Source organism: Aquila chrysaetos, chromosome 3, assembly GCF_900496995.4.
Source record: "Aquila chrysaetos chrysaetos chromosome 3, bAquChr1.4, whole genome shotgun sequence".
Taxonomy (NCBI): domain Eukaryota; kingdom Metazoa; phylum Chordata; class Aves; order Accipitriformes; family Accipitridae; genus Aquila; species Aquila chrysaetos.
In genome coordinates, this window is record NC_044006.1 from 24,868,572 (window position 1) to 24,889,690 (window position 21,119).

The 21,119-nt window shown below is 44.1% G+C and overlaps 1 protein-coding gene across 6 annotated transcripts in view; it reads left to right on the forward strand.

Annotated features, from left to right (window-relative positions):
- Nucleotides 1-1,066: 1,066 nt before the first annotated feature.
- Nucleotides 1,067-21,119, forward strand: part of CPNE4 (copine 4) — a 242,868-nt gene continuing 222,815 nt past the window's right edge. The window contains exons 1-2 of one of the 6 annotated variants that reach the window (XM_030009657.2): nucleotides 1,286-1,464; nucleotides 19,960-19,966. The gene's annotated coding sequence lies outside the window, so the exon portion shown is untranslated. Of the gene's footprint in view, nucleotides 1,469-19,959; nucleotides 19,967-21,119 lie in introns of all 6 variants that reach the window. The other 5 variants (XM_041122261.1, XM_030009660.2, XM_030009659.2 and 2 more) reach the window with 5 other exon arrangements.

Consider the following 21,119-nt stretch of genomic DNA (forward strand, 5'->3'; position numbering starts at 1 on the left):
AGACTTGTGATGCTGGTTTGGGCTAGCAAATGTGTTTGATTGCTGACCCTCTGTGTCACACCTCAGAGTGCTCAGGAGCAGTAGTCCAGGATTTGCCAGCTCAGCAAACGCATTTGCAGCATAAGACTGATTTGGTTGTTTTGCGCTCTTTTCCATTCCTGGAAAATTTGCATGGCTGGGGAGATCTTGCTTTCAAAATGGTTTGTGTACGTATCTTTATGCCCATTTGGAGGGAGGACGGGATGCAACTGCAGCATCTGTCTCTCAGCGGATACGCTCCAGGAGGTCTATCGTTGTCAAACTGGTGTGCCTCAGAGAGGTTTATGAATTTGTCTTCATCGGATTCCTGTGAGGTAGGGAGGGGAAATTTGATTATACGGAAGGGGAGCTGTGGCATAAAGGTGCTGTATCCCACAAACATTTAGGCACGTGTTTCACCGACAAGCGCAAGTCCAGTTCTCCACGTAATCTGAGGATTTCTGGGAAGCCAGCCAGACTTTTCACAAGAACATGCTTTGGCATCGCCACAGCTGATCAGGACCTGAGCAGCTGTCACGGGTGGGCAAAGTCAAACAGTGAAGCCTGATATCCCAGGTGCTCGGGCCGTGTTTTACTTGTAAGATCTCTCTTCTGCTTAGCCGGGGCCATCCTATCCCTCCTCCCTGTTAGGACACCTCGAGCGGCACCGCCGGGTCAGCGGGAACCCTGATGCGGGCCCGGAGGGGCAGGGGCCCCTCAGCAGCCGGGCGAGCCCCCGCCGCTCCCGCAGGCCGGCGCTCCTGCTGCTTCCCCAGCCCGTGGGCGCTGAGGCACCCGCGCTGCTTGCGGCCGGTGGGTCTTACAGCCCCGGTTACGCCAGACGCTTAGCCTGAACCAGTCGGCTGGGTGGGAATACCAGGGGGACTTTGTTAGCCCTCCCCGCTCGCGGCTTCTGGGCAGTGCGAGCCGAGCGGCGTTCCTCCCCCGGCGACCAGGTTAAGCCGGAGCGGCCCCGGGGAGGAACCGGGTGCTCCCGGCTGGGGGGGGGGCGGAGGACTGCGCGAGCGGGACCCGGAGCACTTCCAGCAGCGCTCCGGCCCTCGCCCCGCCGCAGCCGGGCCAACGCCGCCGAGGGCAGGGGGAGCGGAGCGGGGCTGGTCTGGGCCGCGCCCGCCGGCCGAGGGCGGCTCCCTCCTCGCCGCAGCCCGCAGGGGGCGCTGCCGCAGGCTCGGCGGCTCCGGCACCGCTGGGGCCGGGCGGCTCCGAGCGGGGAGGGCGGGGGGGGGGGGGGCAGCGCCCGGCCCGGCGCGCCCGCCCCCTCCCTTCGTCCCCTCCCCTCGGCGGTGGCGGTGGAGCCGCCGGGCTCCCTCGCTCCTCTTCAGATGGGGCTCGCCCAGCCGGAGGGACAGCGCTCCTGCCCTCCCGCCAGCCGCTGAGAGGGACCCGGCGCGGGCGAAGGGGGCTTCCCGCCGGCGGCGGCAGCAGGCAGGTAGGGGCGGTCGGCGCACCTGAGGGGAAGTGCGGGGCGGGCGCGCGGGGCCCTGCCGCCCCGGCCGTTGGCGGCGGTTTCGGCGCGAGGCTTCGCCCGGGCGCCCCGGCCGTTGGCGGCGGGCGCGGAGCGGGGCGCAGCGCACGTGGCGCGAGCGGGTGGGCGGGCGGGCGGGTGGCCGGCAGCCCACCCGCCCTCCTCCCGCCTCGGCGCCGCCGCTCCGCCCGGGTCTTCCCGCCGGCGGCTTCGAGGGGGAGCGGGAGCCCGGGCGGGGACGCGGGTCTTCCCCGTTGGCCCGAAGGGGACGTAGTTCCTCTAAGGAGCCGCGAGCCTCCCATCGCCCGTGCCGTCTCCGCTTTCGGCTGTCGTACGGAGGTCGCAGCCGGAGAACAGCTCCGTTACTTGTGAAATGGTTGTATGTCGGCTTAGGTGGGGTTCTTCCTGTCCGCTACCGAAGATGGAGAGCCGATACGATTAATTTCTGGGGCTGGTAGGTGAAAGGCAGGACAAGTTCCTTATGCCGTTAAAGCGAGAGTTAGGGCTTGCCGAGTTCATTTAATCTGGTGCTCTCGTAGCTCCAGATAAACCTTTTTCATTAAAAGGGAGAAAACCGGATCCAGTTCTTGCAGCTTTTGATTGATTAGGGCTCCCTCGTGGAAACCGGCAGGGAGTTTTACCTGACTGAGACCTGTAAAATTGTCCTGGGGTTTGTTACACAACTGGCTGCAGGTGTGCAGTACGGGCTCAGTTAGGTAACTTCACGTCTGGGTCTTGTCTTCACCGGTCCACCTGAAGCACTTTCCCGTCAAATTAGTTTCGGTGCTCCGCTTCCAGGAGCCAGCCTCTCCACCTGACACATCCAAGGGAGCGGGAGGACTGTTTTACCTGCCTTAAAGAAGAGTAAACCTGTTGGCTAAACAGAGAAACAGGTGACACTCGTTGGAGATGGTGATTGAAGTTTAGAAATGTTCCGTGTGTTTCGATAGTGGTGACAGGTAAAGTCAACTGTTTTCATCCCGAACGCATTTTATTCCCTATTGCTGGTGTTGCAGTTGAGCCTCAGGAGCCCTAGTCAAGAACCAGGGACCCAGCTGTAATAGGTGTACAGGCGTGCACTAAAGAGCATGCTTTCTGGTGTGATTATGCAGAAATGTTACAGAAAACAGAGCATTGCCCCCAGAAAAGCTCGCGGGTTGCAATTTCCACACATGTGAGCTGACTGTTCTTCAGTTATTGCTGTTCCATATTTTTTCTGTGTTACTAAAATACCTGACAGTAAGCAGATTAAGGATTCTAGTCAGCTGTTTGTGGAACTTTTCTAGTTGCTGCAACTGCAAATGTTGCTGTCAAATGGCTTTTTTTTAAGGTGTGAAAGTAAAATGGAAACTTTCTTGCACTTCAAATAACAGTAATATAGGACCAGACTTGGGGAGGGTGGGACAGACAAAACCCAACACTGTTTCTTTGTGTTGTAACTACTTTCAGATGGGAAAACTCCTTTGGGATAGGGTTTCTCAAGTTTGTTCTTGGGTCCTTGGAATTTCAGGTGGCAAAAGTCTGATCGATCTAGCTCTTCGAGTGAGAAAAAGGCACTGTATTGTGGTCTGTGGCGTTCGAATGCACATTAGTGGAAAGTTTCAAATAGCCTTAAAATAATCCTTAGTGGGGTAAGTGTATTTGCTATGTTTGGGGCAATGGAATTTGGTTATAAAAGAACAGGTAGTGTTTCTGAGGTAAGGTATACCGGCGTAACTATGTTGACTTTAGTACTTCAGTACTGGTGTTCCCAAACTGACACCACGATCCGGTACAAATACATGCACGTAAATTCAATGTCTGTGGATAGATGGGTTGGTATCGCTAACCTCATGGCCACATTGGAGGCTTGGATACCTAATATCCTTAAGGACAAGTCTATGGAGAAACGCAGGCATGTGCTGAACAACTTTCCTGGGCTAGGATGAAAGAAAACAAATTGTCTATCACTAAAGTTAAAAGTATTCAGGAAAGCTGTTAATAGCATTGAAAAAGAGATTCTTAATATGCATGTGAAGAGCATTATCAGTGTGTGTAGCTCAGTAGCCAGCGTGTTGCTGGGCTATCATGCCTAACTGTCCATCTCCTAATCTTTGGGAAGAGATTTTTCTAAAATAGGGTGCTTAAACATACCCCAGTTCAAAACACTGAGGTAAGGTTAATTATGGTGAACTAATTCTACTTGTAAGATTGTATGTTTGTACCTTGGACAGAAAAACTATCTTCTTAGCAGCATGCCAAAGCTTGGAGCTCTCCACAAGCAGAAAAGCTAATGGAGTACGCGTTGTGGTGTTATGTGTTCCGTGCTGTTTTACAGGAGACATTTACAGGGCAGCTATCACTGATATATTGCAATTGCTGATTTGTCTTCGTAGGACTGGGATAGGAGAGTACCACGAATGTGGAGAGAATAAGTGCCTTGCTGAGTCACTTGGGAAGTCTGAAAGAGTAAGAAGTTGAAGCCGGGTAGAAAAAGGTCTAGGTTGGCAATCCTACCTGGATTGTCTGCCTTGTTGCCTATACATTGTTTGAATTATGCTATAAAATAAAGATATTTCTAGGTATTGCATCCGATGGTTGGCTGACAACGTTCAAAGTTTAAAAAGTGTTTTTCTTCTGTTATATGGCTTGCTATGTCTTTGCATGCACATGGTATTTGGTAGGCATTTGTATTTTATTATGCTGTCGTAGCTTCCCTTTTCCTAGGTTTGTTGTTTTAATGTTTTAAAATCAGCTAGTAGACTCCATGCAAAAACAATGCTCTGTTAATGGATTGTTAGAGTGGGGAATTTGAATGTGAGACAGCCAGCGGTCAGCATTATGGTTCCTGATGCCACCATTAGTCAGCAACACTTCATATAAATATCCAAACTAAAATTTACTATTATCCGCTGTAGTGTACTTCATCAGAAAGGTGACTTTAAGCAAGCAGGAAGATCTAACTTGAGGACAAAGAATACATGCCTACAAAGAGCTGTACTGAGGTTGCTGTGAAAATGGTAACTTGGGGGTTTAAGCATTTGTGACTCAAAGTTTAAGTCCATTTTTGCTCTTAACAACTGCAACATGAAATTTTGAAGAGTGGCTAAATAGTTTTTTACAAGATGCCTGACAGCAAAAACTCTGCGTAGCAAGGCACTCTGCTCTGAAGAGCTCTGCTTTTGTCTGCACCTGGAACCTGGAGTGTCCTTTGCTGGTTCAGTTGCATGTGCCACTGATGCTAGCTGTTGGCAGTGAGAGGCATTTGTTCTGTGTAAACTCAGATTTGAGTAGGTGAAGACCCTTGTGTTGTCTCTTGCTAATCAGCCAATTGTAGTTTCTGTGTTTGCTGTAAATTAACAGACAGAAGTTGGGTTAATTTGCTTCTGCTTGCCCTTTTTTGCTGCAAACACTACACAGCTGTGAAGTTGCCTTCCAGCTCTGGTTTAGGAACATATTCTTCTTCAAGGTGGTATGCATGTCCTTAAACAGTCCTGATTCACAAAGAAAGGTAAGTTTGAAACTGGCATTTGTGCCCTAGAAAAAGCTACATAGGGATAAGGAGAGCTACGTGCATGCTTAAAAACTAACACATGCCCAAGTGTTTTGGTGAATAAGCTTGAGTGCTTTGCTGAATCGCAGCCCTGAGCATGCAGAAATACTACAGCTACGGGGTCTGCTACAGCCGAGTACAGTACTTGTCGTGTAGTTCAGTGCAGGTGTTCGGAGACCGTCTGAACTGCAAAAATGAATTGGGAGTGGGTTCATACACGCTATCAGATGAGAATGGAAATGTAACAGTGCAAGTGGCTTAATTCAGGCTTCGCTGGGAAATCTTACCAGGACTTATCCCTTTCTCTCCCATACTCAAATACCGGGTGAAAACTGGTGCACCGAATGGCCCAATTCCCATGGATTTCCTTGAGAAAACCAGGAGGCAAAGGGCGCGTCTAGGTAAACTGCCTTGGGTGTTCCACCAGTGGCCTGCAGAAACCGTGGGCTTTGTCTGATATTAACATTTTTGCGGCAACCTGTGATACCGATTTGACAGGCGGGGAGGCGCAGCCCCGGCCCCGATCCCCCGCCTGCCGGCCGCCTCATCCCGTTCGCCTGCCCCGGACCGACGAGGGCAGCGGGGACGCTGACGGCCTCGGGGCTCGGCTGCCCGGCCGGCGCCGGTGCGGCGTCGGCGAGGCCGGGCGGCCGGGCTGCCCCCACCCGCCCCCTTCCCCTCCCGGGGGGGCGGGCGCCGTGCGGAGCCGCCAGGGGGCGCCCAAGGACTGGCGGAGGGCGGCGGCCGGGCGAGGCGCGGCCGCTCCGCGCCCCCCCCCCCCCCCCCCCCGGGGGATTCCAGCCAGTTTTCGGAGCGGGGACGTCGGTCCCAATCGACCCGACCCATTCCCGGCGTGCACATCGCCTGCCTGTTCAGCGTGAGGGGCTGCCTTGCGTTGCAGAGCGGCCGGGTGTCGCAGGGCCCTGGGGAGAGGGTGTCCGAGCGCCCCGGCTGGTCCCCACGGGGAGCGGGCCCTCCGCGTTGGTGTGCGAGCTGCTGGAAGGGGAGCGTGGGGCATGGAAAATGCCGCTTCGACAGCAAGATCCTCTCCTTGTGGGCCTGGTTACGTATAGGAGCTTGTCTGGCTGGGAGGAGTTTCCTAACTTAGCTCATTGCCCCCAGCCACCGACCTCTTACGACTAACCTTGCCTACTTTTCCAGCCCAGGCCCTCCACAGCTGGAAATGAAATAGCTGCCAGCTGCTTTGGTAGCCTTACTGAAGGAGCGCAGCATGGGGTGTGAAGAGGACCCTTGGCCAGACCAGCCTTTTGTGGCTAGAGCAGTGATTCCTGGCTGTAGCTACCTATGTGACTTTGATTCCTCTTTTATTTTCAATAGATGCATGATTGACACAGGGGGAGTGCCTACAGCATTTAATTTGCTAATGAGTGTCATTCATGGACCAGCAAAGTCTGTAAGTGGCTGTTAGGGAGTGTTGGGGTAGTACAGAATAAGATTCCTTTTAGTTGAACAGCAGACAAATGGAAAGCAGATGTGCTCTAAGAAGTGTTTTCTTGGTGGAAAAGATTGTGAGCTGTGGAACTGCTCTGGCATGACACCTGTGCAGTTAATCCATGCTTTCCTAATCTACTGCCTGCTGTAATTTCCTCTGGTGAATTATTTACTGTGAATTGCTCACTAAATGTTATGTAGATTGTCAGTTATCAGGCAGCAAGACAGACATTCGCTGTACATCTGGAGAGGGCGAGGCACCCTTCTCACAGCTGACAAAAGCCAATCATTTGGCTATGGGGTGCAGCTTGGACACGGGTGGTATTTAGAATTAATTTCTAACTCTTTTTTGGTTGTCTGTTTACTTAGGGGAGTTTCTCATCTTGCATTATGTTGTCTAGAGCCTTCAGGCAAGATTGTTGTCTTTAGTAATGCCTGTCACTGTGGCTCAGTGTAATGTGAAGGACTAGGATTGTTAATGTTAGTTGCTACCTAGAAGGATTCTGTCAATAAGCAACTCAATATTCTGACACATGCAGAATTGGCTTGTTGAATTAAAAAATATCTTGTAAAATATCTGCAGTAAGAGAGTATCTGTACAGTTATGTGAGTGAGGGCTGTAAGTGACTGGCACTTTGATGTCAATGCCAGTAAAATCCTTGGAAATGTGGACAAATTACTGAGCACACTGTTAGCTGTGGATTATTCATGTAGACAGCTGTTTCTTATTTGGTGTAATGCTAATTGCAGCTGCTGTTACCATTGCATTTGGGAGGTGATGGAGTTGCACGTCATTTATATACTCCTGGTGCAAATGTTGTGTTGGTACATTGTGTGTAGGTAACAGATAGAAGCAGATGCTTTTACTTGGCTGTTAATGATCCCATAAAACTTTCACCATAAATTAAGGTTCACTGAGAAAGATTGAAAATGACTTGGAGATCTTGCCAGACACTTGGCCAGATAGGCTTATCTTTGCATAGTGATCAAAGAAATGAGGAAGAAAAAAAAAAATCTATGAAATTATTTGTACAGAATCAGTGTATAAGTGAAGGAGTGGAGAAGAGTAAGGGAAGGGGAAATAGAAAATTGGACTAGCCTGTCAGAGTGGTTGAAGTAGGGTCCAGTTCCCTGTGAGGGATTGCAGGCAGCTTGTAAACTGCCTGGGTATGTTCTTTTTGAACTTGCAGAAAGGCTTTCAGTCTTAAGCTTGTGTTGACAGTCTGGGTTGAGGCTCAGCTTCACCTGTGTCGAAGAAATGGAAGCAGGTTTTTGTTGTGGTGCAGCTTGGGTTTTGGTTATTTTGCAGATGTGTAAAATACAATGTCAGCCTTCATGTTGTGGCTGACAGTGTACACTGGAGTTGGTACAGACAACCAGAGAAAGAGAAAGCAGAAACTTTTAAGGTGTGTGTAATTTTCTCTGAATTTAAGTAAAGTCTTTTTGTCTCTTCATCTAGATTCACTGCTGCTTGACTAACTTTAATTTTAATTTTGCTTCTCTTTGTGACATAAGCAGCACTGATAGAAATTCCAAATAAATATTTCTATCAGTTTTGATTTGATAACTTAAAAGCTCAGGTGCAACTTATAGGAAAAATGACAGTATCAGTCCTTCCTTCTCATGTCCATCAAAATCTTATCTTCCAGAAGAAAGAACTGTGCTGTAGGACTACAGAGTAGTCAGAACTGGGGAAGCTGGTGAACTATATTTGAAAGTCACTTTTTCTTTGCAAGATCAGATACCTTGTATCTCCCTCTGTTGAAGGGCTAGGAGATGAAGCAAAATAAATGTTTGTTATAGGTATGTTGTAACTGCAGTTCGAAATGTCAGATGCAGCTTATAATTAGAAACAAGAGACTAAAACCTCATCTCTCTGAACATAGATTTGTAATGAATGGCTGATTTGGAACAAAGTATATTAAAAAAAAAAAAAAAGCATGAAAAGTCCCTTAGTATTGAATTAAATATTGCCTTACTTCTGTAATTATTATAAGTGCCAAGGATGATATGAAAGTGATTATACAAAAAAATCCTTTTTTGGGTGGAATTTTATTAGTCTTGTTTATAGGTGGTCTATGTTCAACTATGGACCCAAGGAAGATACACCACAAGATAGAACTGAATAAACTGATGTAGTGCTTCCCAATCAACTCAAAACAGTTTGAAAAATAAGAATAACTGCAACATTGAATAAAATTGACTGCAAGGATAATTTTTCTGGAGAAGTAGTCTTTAGGTGATTAATTCTTAAATGTCTTCCATGGACTGGTAAGGGAGATGGTATTCCAGTTTTTGCACATGAAGATAAAATGTCTAGTTCGTAGGGACTAATTATGAACGAAGACTTTCTCATTTCATCAGTGCATTCATAACAATAGAATTTTAAGAACTCTTCAGTGTACTTGGTCAGCAGCATAGATCCTGTTAGAGACCCTGTTAACTGCCCCCACAGGGAAAAGCTAATGCAATTAGCTGTAATGCTCTCTCTTGGTCGCTTTGGTCACCCTTTACTGTGTGTGAAGAGACTATGATATACATAACTTAAACCCAGTTATTTATTGACTGAGATGTGTAGTAGATAACCAGGATTAGTGAGCAACCAGGCAAAGCATTGACATACCACCTCTAGGTGAGACACATGGTTCAGAGAATCACAGAATAGCTGAGGTTGGAAGGGACTTCTGGAGGTCATTTGGTCCAACCCTCAGTGCTCAAGCACGGCCACCTACAGCCAGTTGCCCAGGACTGTGTCCAGACAGTTTCTGAATTTCTCCAAGGAGGGAGACTCCACAACTTCCCTGGGCAACCTGGGCCAGCACTCCGTCACCCCCACAGTGAAAAATTGTTTCCTGGTGCTCAGGAGGAACCTCTTGCGTGTCAGTTTGTGCCCGTCACCTCTGGCCCTGTCACTGGGCACCACTGGAAAGAGCCTGGCTCTGTCCTCTGTGTGCCCTCCTTTCAAATATTTGTATACATTAATAAGATTCCCCCTGAACCTTCTCTTCTCCAGGCTGAATAGTCCCAGCTCTCTCAGCCTTTCCTCATAGGAGAGATGCTCTGGTCCCTTCACCACCCTTGTGGCCCTTTGCTGGTGTCTCTCCAGTACGTCCATGTTGTCTCTCTTACTGAGGAGCCCAGAACTGGACACAGCGCTGCAGCTGTGGCCTCACCCATCCTGGCACCATTGCTGGCCTGGCAGTCATCACTATTGGGGAAGGTTGACTTCTATTGCTTCTGGGATGGACTGATTCTCAGTCTTGCTGAGTTGCTATATTCCTACTCCCTGGTTTTTGGGTTTTTTTTTTCTACTATAGCTTTTCATGTTTGTGTTTTGGTTTTTTTTGCTTGAGTCCTTGAACTGTTAACAACTTATCTTTCAAGGATCTTATGTCTAGCTGCAAGTTCACCGTTCTTACCTATCGTGGCTCTAGTCTAAGTGTTGTCACGCAGCTTTCTTGCAAGCTGGCAGTTTCCTTAGTCTCATCCAAGGTTATGCAGTTCTGCTGTGTCAAAACTAGGCCTTGGATCACAGACAGCTGAACCCCTAGGAGGAGGATTCACACAAAGCTGAGGTGTGAAATCAGTATGAGCTATGCTGTGCCGATTCCCTTAGGAGGACACACAGTGAAGAGTAGCCGCAAGGTTATTTGAACTACTTTCAAAATAACTGGATGCCTGCAGGAGAAGCCTCGTAACTTAAGCCTTCTCAACACTGAACTTTTACTATCAGTGTGGTTTTGTACATGTTTCTGACACTAATGCGGTTTATAATTGGCTCTTTGCTTGGTCTTAGTGACAAGTGGTGCTGATATGGATTGCCTATGGTAAGGAAAGCTTTCTTGGTTTTTGTGCCAGGGGAGGTTTAGATTGGATATTAGGAAAAATTTCTTCACTGAAAGGGTTGTCAAGCATTGGAACAGGCTGCCCAGAGAAGTGGTTGAGTCACCATCCCTGGGGGTATTTGAATGATGTGTAGATGTGGTGCTTAGGGACATGGTTTAGTGGTGGACTTGGCAGTGCTTGGTTAAAGGCTGGACTCTGTGATCTTAAGTGTCTTTTCCAACCTAAATGATTCTATGATTGTGATTCTAAAAAAAAAAAAAAAAAAGGCACAGAAGCCATCAAGAAATAGAGGAAGGTGAAGCTCAACAGGTTGACAAGAGTTGTAAAGGAGTGATTGATTGACTGAGGGTGAGAACCAGTACACTGGTCTGCTACGTTACATGCTATTTGATAGTTAGGAAAGGCTGGTACAGTAGGTAAAATTGGAGAGAAGGAAAAATAAGAACAGGTTTTATGAAGAGGGAAGAAGATATGTTTGGTATTTCCCGAGAGGTAGAAGGATCAAAAATTACAGGTGGGTTTTAATGAAAAAACAGCTGATGAAGTTCTGACTTTTGTGAAATGCAAAGCAAAGCTGTCGTGGTTTAACCCCAGCCAGCAACTAAGCACCACGCAGCCGCTCACTCACTCCCCCCCCACCCAGTGGGATGGGGGAGAAAATCGGGGAAAAAGAAGCAAAACCCACGGGTTGAGATAAGAACAGTTTAATAGAACAGAAAAGAAGAAACGGATAATGATAATAATGATAACACTAATAAAATGACAACAGCAATAATGAAAGGATTGGAATGTACAAATGATGCGCAGTGCAATTGCTCACCACCCGCCGACCGGCACCCAGCTAGTCCCCCGAGCGGCGATTCCCCGCCCCCACTTCCCAGTTCCTATACTAGATGGGACGTCATATGGTATGGAATACCCTGTTGGCCAGTTTGGGTCAGGTGCCCTGGCTGTGTCCTGTGCCAACTTCTTGTGCCCCTCCAGCTTTCTCGCTGGCTGGGCATGAGAAGCTGAAAAATCCTTGACATTAGTCTAAACACTACTAGCAGCAACTGAAAACATCAGTGTTATCAACCTTCTTCTCATACTGAACTCAAAACATAGCACTGTACCAGCTACTAGGAAGACAGTTAACTCTATCCCAGCTGAAACTAGGACAAAAGCTTACATTGCCTTCACTTGTGCTGGAATTATTCCTGTCTTGAATGTCAGGGAAGAAAGAGAACATCAGGAAATAAACTAAATTTTTTGTTGTATTTGTAAGTTTACAGACTTGGAACATTTGTTATCTGCAATGGAAGATCAGGTGAAACACTGGGAAAAACTTTCTCACTGGAACATTAGTGTAACTCAAAAAAATTTCTGAAGGAAGTGAGATTTCAGTTGTCTGGAAGTTTTAAGAACAGAGAGTGTCTACCATGAGGTTTTGAGATACAGTTAATTCAGTTTGGGGGCAATTGATATTTCAGCCACACCTTTTGTGATTTTATAAAACTTTCCAGAAAGCTGACTTTCAAGTATATTTGATCCTTTCTACACAGGAGGCAAAGCTTTCTTAAATTGTTGATTTCTATGCAGTACATCAAGGAAGCCAACATGTTTCTGACATAAAATCACAAGTGGTAACAAACTGCAAAAATAGTGTGGTTTGTTTGGGGATGTGTTTTTTTTTTTCTTTTTTTCTTGAACTAAAATATCTGATAGTGTGCAGCAGGTAATGGTATTACTTTGTGAACTGGCTATTTATTAATGCTCTTTGATCTTTTTGCTGTTGCAATTTAGATATTTATTCTGACTACCAAAAGTAGCCCCTATGACTTGCTATTATGTACAAGTATTGGTCTGACATCTTTGAAAAGTGCCACCCCTCTTTTGCTGCTAGAGATATGTAAAGTGTAATGTGAGTGACTTCCCACTTCTTCTTAGGAAAAGGGACAGAAGCTGTGGTATCTTCATCTAAGAGGTGCCACTTAAAGTTTCAGGCATAGTGGCATAAGCATTCATCGGCTGTTATCAAAGTGACTGGCACATTGGTCATCTTCTAACTACTTCTGCAATAAAATGTAAATAATTGGATTGTTAAGGATTATTTTATGCACTGGGGTGGTGGTGTTTGTGTGTGGTGTGGGTTTTTTGTTTGGTGTGATTTGTTTTATTTTGGTTGTGGGATTGGTTTTTTTTTTGTGAAGTACACAGTTTGAGAGCAATTAAATTGCAGCAGTCTTTACAGGACAATTTCTACTAGTTTTGTTTTTGGAAACAATCAACTGAATGGGTGACAAGACTGTATACTTTCTGAAGTCCTCATTTTTATCAGAATGTGATGCAGAGGAAGGCCTTTCTTCCATCTGTGATCTTTACTTCATGTAGCAAAACAACAACTTGCAATGGTTCTTACATTCAGCTGAAATTTCTTACAGCAGTGTTCTTTCCAGGTATTCACCTAATTATGGGTTGAATTTGCTGCCTAAGTAGATGGATTTGCCTTTTTGTTTGTTTTAAAAAAAAAAAAAAAGTCAAGAATATCAGAGACCAGTTGTTTGAAGTTCAGTAAAACCTTTTTTGAAGGAGCATCCCTGAAACTTTTTGGAGTTAAATGCTCAAAGAGGTGTATTTGAAGGTTAGCAGTGATTCTCAGGAGGGTGACTGGGGGAGTTTGTAAAATTAGCTATTGTAGTCTGCAGTGGAAGTGGCTTTTGTTTGAACCAAAGTTTAACCAGTTGAACCAAAGTTTAACTGGTATTCACAGAAAGTAGTTTTCACAGTGAAGATGCTCGTTTCCTGCCTTAAATGAATCTTTAATTTCTATACCTTGCTACTTGTGATGTTAATGTATTGGTTTCCTTTCCTGTCCTATTAAGCTATATTTGGCCTTCTTTTACTGAAAGAAATCTGGTCCTGACAGTTTTCTTTGATAAATACTACCTACACAGTATTAAGAAAGTCTAAACCTGGTCTGTACTGAGTAAGTGTAAGATGAAGCATGACTTTCATAAATGATGATGATGAAGCCAAATGTGTTCTGTAGGCATTTAGGATCATAATTGGCAAAAAGATTTTTACATGACTTGAATTTTATTACCTTCTTAGGTATAAAGCATTTCACTGTGGGCAAATAGTTACTGTATAATAATTCTCTTTAGTGAGTACCCAGAGTTAATTTACTTATTTGCGCTTGTCTTGGTGGTGTTTTATTGTGGAAGTAGTTATGTTTAACAATCCATTTAGCAGGTGAGTAATTCTTTCATGCTGTTGTATCCATTTCCCAGTGACCATCTGTGACTTGTCAGATACTAATTTTTTCAAAGGATGCAGTTTTATATCTGTGACCAGAGGCTAAATTGGAGTTGAATGAAATAGCAAAGTGAGAACGTTGAGGGTTTGATCAATTTGAAATGGTCCGTTTCTCCTGCAGTTCAAGGGAATCAGGGAAGATGGATGCAGCAAGTGACTTTCAATGTAGCTAATCTCCTTAACTTCACTGACAAAATATGAGCTGCACTCAAGCCATGTTCACAAATTACTGCTGCGTAGGTTGTCAGCAGAATGCGTGAGATCTGCAAAAGTGGCAGTGCCCAGTGGTTTCTGAAAGGTATGGGAAAACAAAGGGGAGAGTAGCCCTAACATTTTTCATGCAGCTGTTGCCAAGAAACTTCAGTCAGACATAATCTCTTACTGATTGTGGTTTCCTTGGCTTAGTGATGATGTAAGTTAGACCACAAATTCAGTCTTTCTAAACTGATTCTGATGTGACCTATCCCTGGCTCTGACAGCAAAGAACTTTTGTAGTGTGGATTTTGTGCTGTTATTTTTAAAACTGAGTATGGATACTGTAAGCAGATGGAAACCACCCAGTGGAATTGCACTTGGAAAACAAGGTAGAAGTTCATGTTACTCATATGTTGAAGTGGAGGAAAAATTATTATGCAGCTAAAAGCTTATGAGTAAGTGAAGGATTGGTGTTAAATGTTCTTAATAGCCATGTGTTGGGAGGAAAACACAGGAGCTGACATCTGTGGAAAAAGTAATGCATTAGCTGTCAGTATAAAATGTCTTGTGAGCCTTGTAAGGAGTGAGGTAGTTACGTTTGGTTTGTTTGGTTTGTAATCCGCCACAGAGAGTGGGTTGCCAGGATTCCTGCTGCAGAGTGACCCGTGAGCAACAGAAGCTTTGGAGCAGAGGGGCTGAAAGGTGTCAGTAGGGTTGGAGATGGATGGAGCTGCTGAGGTCCTTGTGGGAAGTCCTACCTGAATTGTCTGTTAATACCTGCTTGCCTGTGCATTTGGGTTTACGTAGATGGTGAGTGTCAGGTAGGGCCCCTTGTGTCAGCTCCCACAGTGAAATTCTTTGAGTTGACAAGGTGTGATTGATGAGAGCTTGTCATCCCTTTTCTGTTGAATGATCTCCGGGGTTTCTCTTTAAGTGCCTTGGGTAAATGCATTGAAGGTATATGCGGATGCTGGTGTGAGGCTCTTAGGCCTGCGAAGGCTGGACACTCCTGTTTTAAACAGTTGCTAGATCATATTTGATGCTTGCAATCATCTAGATATGTTTCCAAAGATGCATTCAGACCTTAAATGGAAAAGATTAAACAAGCTTTGAGCATGAATGTGATTTAGCAACACAGGTTTCGCCAGCTGTCACTTGGCCCTGTCTGTGCTGTGCTAGTCACCACCCAGGTATTGAGGGTACAGAGAGAAAGGCTGTGGGATCTAAGGGCTCTGATAGGGTAACTTTTACTTTTCTCCTTAGTAGAAAGGAGATGATCAGAACATTTCCCTGTTGCAAGAAAGAAGCAAGGATGCTTAAAAATCAAATCCAGTGATCTCAAGGAAACAAGAGCCTGAAGACAAAGTTCCTGTTCCACTGCTGACAGCATTTTTGTTGTTTTAGTAATCTGTACCCAGGAGTTCTTTCATTTTCAGCATTACTCCCACTCCATGTTTTCGTGACATCTTGTGAACAAGAAACATGAGGCCAAGATACTAAGAGGTTTTTGTTAATTTTATTCTTACTTGTAGGGTGTGAGGTTTAAGTATCTAATGCATGTGTAATGCTTTGAAAATAGAAAGTGAGACAGGAAACAGTATTTTCTGGTACATTTTTTTCTCTGGGAGTTTATAATGTAATGCAGCATTTGAGAGTATGACTCTGAAAGCATAGCTGCTTTTCTCTTCCTAACTATTCTAGGATAAAATGTCTGTTGGTATAATTTGTAAACTGTAAGCTCTGTTGGCTCCTAGTTACTTCTTTGAAGAACAGGTACCTAACGCAGTGCAGAATTACAGCATTTGCAGGGCCCAGCTTGGGGAGTTTATAGTTTTTTCCTTCACAGAAGATGGAAATTATGGAAGTTTTGCTCACAAAGCATCAAACAACACGTGAGTTCAGTAGAAAATGAGTGAAGAAACCAAACCAACCAACCAAACTACAGTGTGACACAGTTTAACATTATACATTGTATTGTCATCTTGATTTCATATTACAAGTGAAAATAAAAATGAAAGCTATGGATAGTGTCCTAGAAGTAAGTGTAAACATCTGAGAAGCGAGCATTTTTTGTGTTCTATTTAAACAAATGATTTATAAAGATTTTCAACTGAGTATTGTTTTTTTGTTTTATTCAGAGATAAAAAGGATTTTTTTTTTTTAGCACTCATTTAATCTCTAGTGCTCAGTTCTACTCAACTCTTACTGCTAGTGTATTTTAAAGTAGAATTTAAGGTGTTTGTGGTTCTCAACCATATTATTAAGATGGAAACAATTTTAAAAAATACTTCTAATTACTTCAGAGTTATTATGTAACTCTTATTTTTCTAATTCTAGAACTATACTTCTAATCTATTGACCTGGATGGAAGCAGATTTGCATTCTGGCTTTCATGTGTCAGGAAACACTTGTCTTTGCTTTCAAGGTGGGGTGAATAAAGTATTTTGTTTGTTTGGTCACTGAAGCAAGTAACTGCAAATGCTCGTTTGGTTTGCTCTGATACAAATCTTCATCTAACTTGTTTTTCATTTTGAAAGAAAAATGAAAGATTTTCTTGAAGATTTGGGAGGATCAAATGAAATATTCCTTCCCTGAAAACAAAATTTTGATTTCATCTGAAGTAGTTTTCATGGCAGCAGACCACATAGGTGTCCCTGAAAAAAATAATTACCCACCAGAATTGCCAGTCCGTTGGTGCACAGGCCAGTGATTAGAGCACTTTCTGTGGTTAGATTGAACCTTTTCTTTTCCTGCAAAATGCTTGTGCTGGAGCTGGGCCAGAGGACAAGAGAACCATCTGGCTTCACAGTAGGGAGAGGAGGTGCAGTGCCTCTGGCTTCACCTTGTATTGGAGTACATTACATGCAGGGGTACACCGTCTGTGGGAGAGACCAAGGCAGCATCAGTAAACTGGATTAGTAGCACTAATATTTGGAAGGAGGAAAGCCTTTGAATCCTCTTGGTTAAAGGAAGGACTTGAATCTCTCTTTCTCATCCGGGGCCAATATCCCTTGGACAAAGAAAGGGCTGGTAACAACTCTTCACTGTAGATCATAATTCAGTTTTTAGTTGAAAGCGCTTAGCAAAGTGAGCGGAAATCACGAATAACTTGGTGTGACAGAGACTGAAAGTCTGGAGTTTTGGGGTTGTTTTTCCTAATAAACATTTTCAGTAGCTCTCCACCCATCCAATTCAACTTGATTGGAAACTCCAAACAGTATTGCTGTTGCACAGGGTGTTACTACTAGCTGTTGGGGAAAGTGGTGACTTAGCTTTTTCTGCTCTTGTTCCTGTAGGGAGGGACCAAGGTATTCTGGGGAAAGCAGGGTTCAGGTGTGAGGGACACCTGGGCAGCAATGCAGGGTGACAGATCTGCCTTCGCTCCCTGTCATGGTCTCTCTTACATGAGGTGTGTATTTGGGAGCAGGTTTTAATCCCCTGGGAAGGAAGAGGGAATATGAAAAGTTGAAGCAGGGTGAAAATGAAGGGAAGACTAAAAAGAAAAACTGCCTTTGAAATCACAGTCTAACCAGCCTATGAAATCTTACAAATGTTGAATAGTGTTGCTCCTCTGTGCCTTGATAAATGAGTAACAAACATTGCTGCTGTGCTCTTTCAAATCCTGTGTGAAGAGGGGAAGTAATGCTACTCCAGCTCAACTGACTGGGAACTGAGGGACAGCAGGGCACATGCTTTGTTGGCAATCATACTAGGGATCTGTGGCACTGAGGCACCAGGAGAGGGATGTTTGGACTTCCAGTCCAGCACATAATTATATGCATTTCCCCTAAAAAAGCATTTGTGCAATATTTTGTGTATATTGAAGAAAAAGAGCAGAAAGCTTGATCCCAAAATTCTGGTTAATTTTTAGTCAAAAGAATTAAGTGACAAGCAGAAATAGTTGCTTGTGATATTTCAGTAGTGCAGGTATGCTTTTGGCCCATGTAGAAGTACTTGTGGAAAAAACACTATTTATGAAAAGATTTAGAGCTATTTCTCTTCCATGAGCTATTTACTGCTTCAACTGAGCTAACATCTATTAAACATTTATTCTAAGTAAAACACCCTCAAGAGTCAATTTAGGTAAACTGCAGTACCTCTTTCTAGACTAAAAATTGCTTTGCATAATGCACGTAGAAAAATCCATTAAATTAATTTTTCTGTTCCTCTCAGTCTTTATTATATGTTGAGATTAATTTTTTTTTTTTTGTGAGGGAGTAGGGAAGGAGAGAAGAAAGCTGCTTTGTCAGCTGCATAAAGGGACAGTCAGAGCTTCTGTATGTAAGGGTTTTTTTAATCATGTCTTCAATTTTCTCTCTTTTAAGTTGAATATGTTATCATGACTGCAAACTTTCACACTCCCATTGTCATAAACAATAGTCTAATAACCTTTAGGGCTTTGGCATTTTCCAGCCTGGCAGCCAAATGAATGTGTGGAAGAATGTCGAAGACGGTGGCTTAAATTGCATTGCAATACGCAGTTAGCCTGTCCTTAACTTCAAATACTGTATGGTATTTTAAAAAACATGTGCCTGCAGCAGTGGATGATGTTTGAGAATTAGCATCACCTTTGCTTACTGTTTTGAGAAGACAAGCAGCTGCCTTGGTTTGGAGATAAGAAACAAGATGCTGCTGAACTGTGCAACTTGCTGAGCTGAAAGCCTGGCGGGGGGAGGAGGGAGGGTGGTGCAGGTGAGACCTGCCTAGAGGTGTGGGCCTTGATGGGATTCAGCTCATCTTCTGGGTTGGAGAGGGTCTGCAGTCTCCTAGCCTTATCCTGATACCATTGTCACTCTCTCTTAGAAGTTCAGCTTTACTCTATGTCTGACTGTTACCAGGCATTTAAAACCCTGAAGTTTAAGACCTAGCTGTTAAGGGGGGTAGGTCATTAAGTGCCACAAAGAACTGGTGCACATCAAACTTGGGGAGGTATTCTTAAGGGACAGGATCACAGCCCGCTGAAGTCAAGGAACATTTTTTCCTTAGTCTCTAGTGTATTTTTGGTGAGATTATACAAAGGTTTTGACAGGCTGGGTATTCCTGTGCAATGTCCTAACACTTTTTTACCAGGATGTTTTAAAGAGACAAAACCAAAAATACCATTTTGGACTTTGTGCAAGGATTCTTTGTTCATTTAAATGTGTTAATTCAACTTTAATTACTCAGCATCCCTAGAGGGCAGGGGAATACCAGTAGCCCATCAGTAGATGGTAACATTGTTTTTATTGATACTGTTGTCCAGTAAAGCTAATATTTATCCGTACTTCAGTGAATCCCCTCCCCATGCCCCCTGCCTGCCCCGAATACTATCACCTATTTCCAAAGCTTAGGAAGGCGATTCAAGTAACCAATACCAGGCTCTGAACTATGGGTCAGGGAGGACTTACAAGTTACCGTGAGTCAGATGAGCCATGCTAAGCCTCTGTGTTTATGCTCTGAACTCTTAACTAGTGTACATCTCCTTTAGGCTACTTTAGCTGAATGTTGGAATTAAAAATCTTTGGCTGCAAACAGTCACTCATTTTGCTGCGCTATTTGAAGTTGATGTCACTTGCTGGTACTTGCTGGTGTCATGTTGCCAGAGATTGTTCCTCTACAGCTCTGCAAGCAGAATAGATGTGTAAGAATATTCTAGTCTGCTTCAGTCTAAATCTGTGAGACTAGTTTAACCCGTGTTGCATGTGGGAGTGGGTTTGAGTTAGCCCACTGACTTTTCTGGATGGAGATTAGAGAGCGCTTTCTACGATCAGAGCCACAGGGAAGGGACAATGACAGGTAGCACAGCTACCTACAGAAGACATCTTTGTAGAGCCTGTGATTTGTCACTGGTTCATATATCTTACATCGATACAGGTTAAAGAGTGTAAAAGAAAAGAGCTCAAGGAGGTCCAAACTATACTAGCAGGTTTGGTTTGGTTTATACCTCTTATGACCATGGTAGAAGAGTTCTTATATTTTGGTGTCCCAGCAAAGCCTTTTGAGTGTAGACAAAGGCACAGTGTTTATTCTTCCACCTCATCTACCTTTGATTATTTTTAAAATCTTTGCTTCATAAGAATCCACTCTTATCAGGTAATGCAGCATTAGCTTGCTATAATTCTGAGTCCAAATGAACAAGTTTAAAGCTATTTTCAAGCAGGCAGGTCTATCTAAAATGATTTATCTCTAATAAACAAGCCCAGGCAAGCCATTTTGGGATCCTGGCTTGAGAAGATGTTAATTGCTGGTGGTTGTTTTTTTTTTATTATTTTTTTTTCTCCACTCTGTGTACTATACTGTGCTGGTAGTATTCTGGCAGTCAAATCGCAGTTCACAGTTCAAAGTGCATATTTTATTTCATTTTCTACTTGTTGTTTTCTCACATGACACTTATGCCATCTATCTTTCTTTATAAAATACTCAAATTGAACTCTAGGAGCCATATTTTCCCAGGTAAAAGTAAGTTGTTTTTTTTTTCTCAACAGGAATCGGTGGCATAGTATTTAATGCCACATAGGAGTGTAGCTGTAAAAGGTTTTTCATTCTCCCCCCACCCTTCTTCCCTCTTCCCCCCTATAAAGTCCTTGCAACCACACTTTAAAGTAGCAGCAATCGGGAAGGTTTTTTCAAATAAGTTCTTAAAATTCCTAATTCTTTCATATTTTCATATTTCTATACAGGAAATATGTTATTAAAAAGTTGATTTACAACATGAAGTAGCAGATCTCTTGGCAAAATAATTTCAAGCTCATATTCTCAAAAAAAAGGAAATTACTGAACTAATGTTGTAAACCAGTTACGACCCGCTAAGCATACTCAATAAGCCAGAGTCTTGCAGTAAGGTGTTTGTTTTAATGAGAGTATTTAACCTTTGGTAGCACTTACTATGGAAGTAGTGAATTCATTGTTATTGTAAGCCTTATTCATAATTTCTGTCTCTTTAAAAGTTTGTCCTGTCATTCAGTGATAAATCATACACTTGCTTTAAAACTTAGGTGAAACATTATTCACTTTCTGATGCAGAATATCAAACTTCTTGCTCGCAGTGATCTTTTCTGCCCTTAAGAATCTGGTTGCAGAAACAGGACTTCAAGTTGCTGTCTTTGTCAGGGGTTGGGTAGTCTATGTTGTATTCTACATTTGTTATAATGCACTCACCTAGTTGAAGCATATCGGGGTTTTGGTGTAATTAACATGCCTACTGGTTTTCCACAGTATAAAACAGACTCTTTCACCTCGTGGGGGAAAATGAAGTTGAGGAAGGAAAAGCTCAGTACGTTGCCCTGCTTAGGAGTTAGAGTAGGGGAGAACTGATGT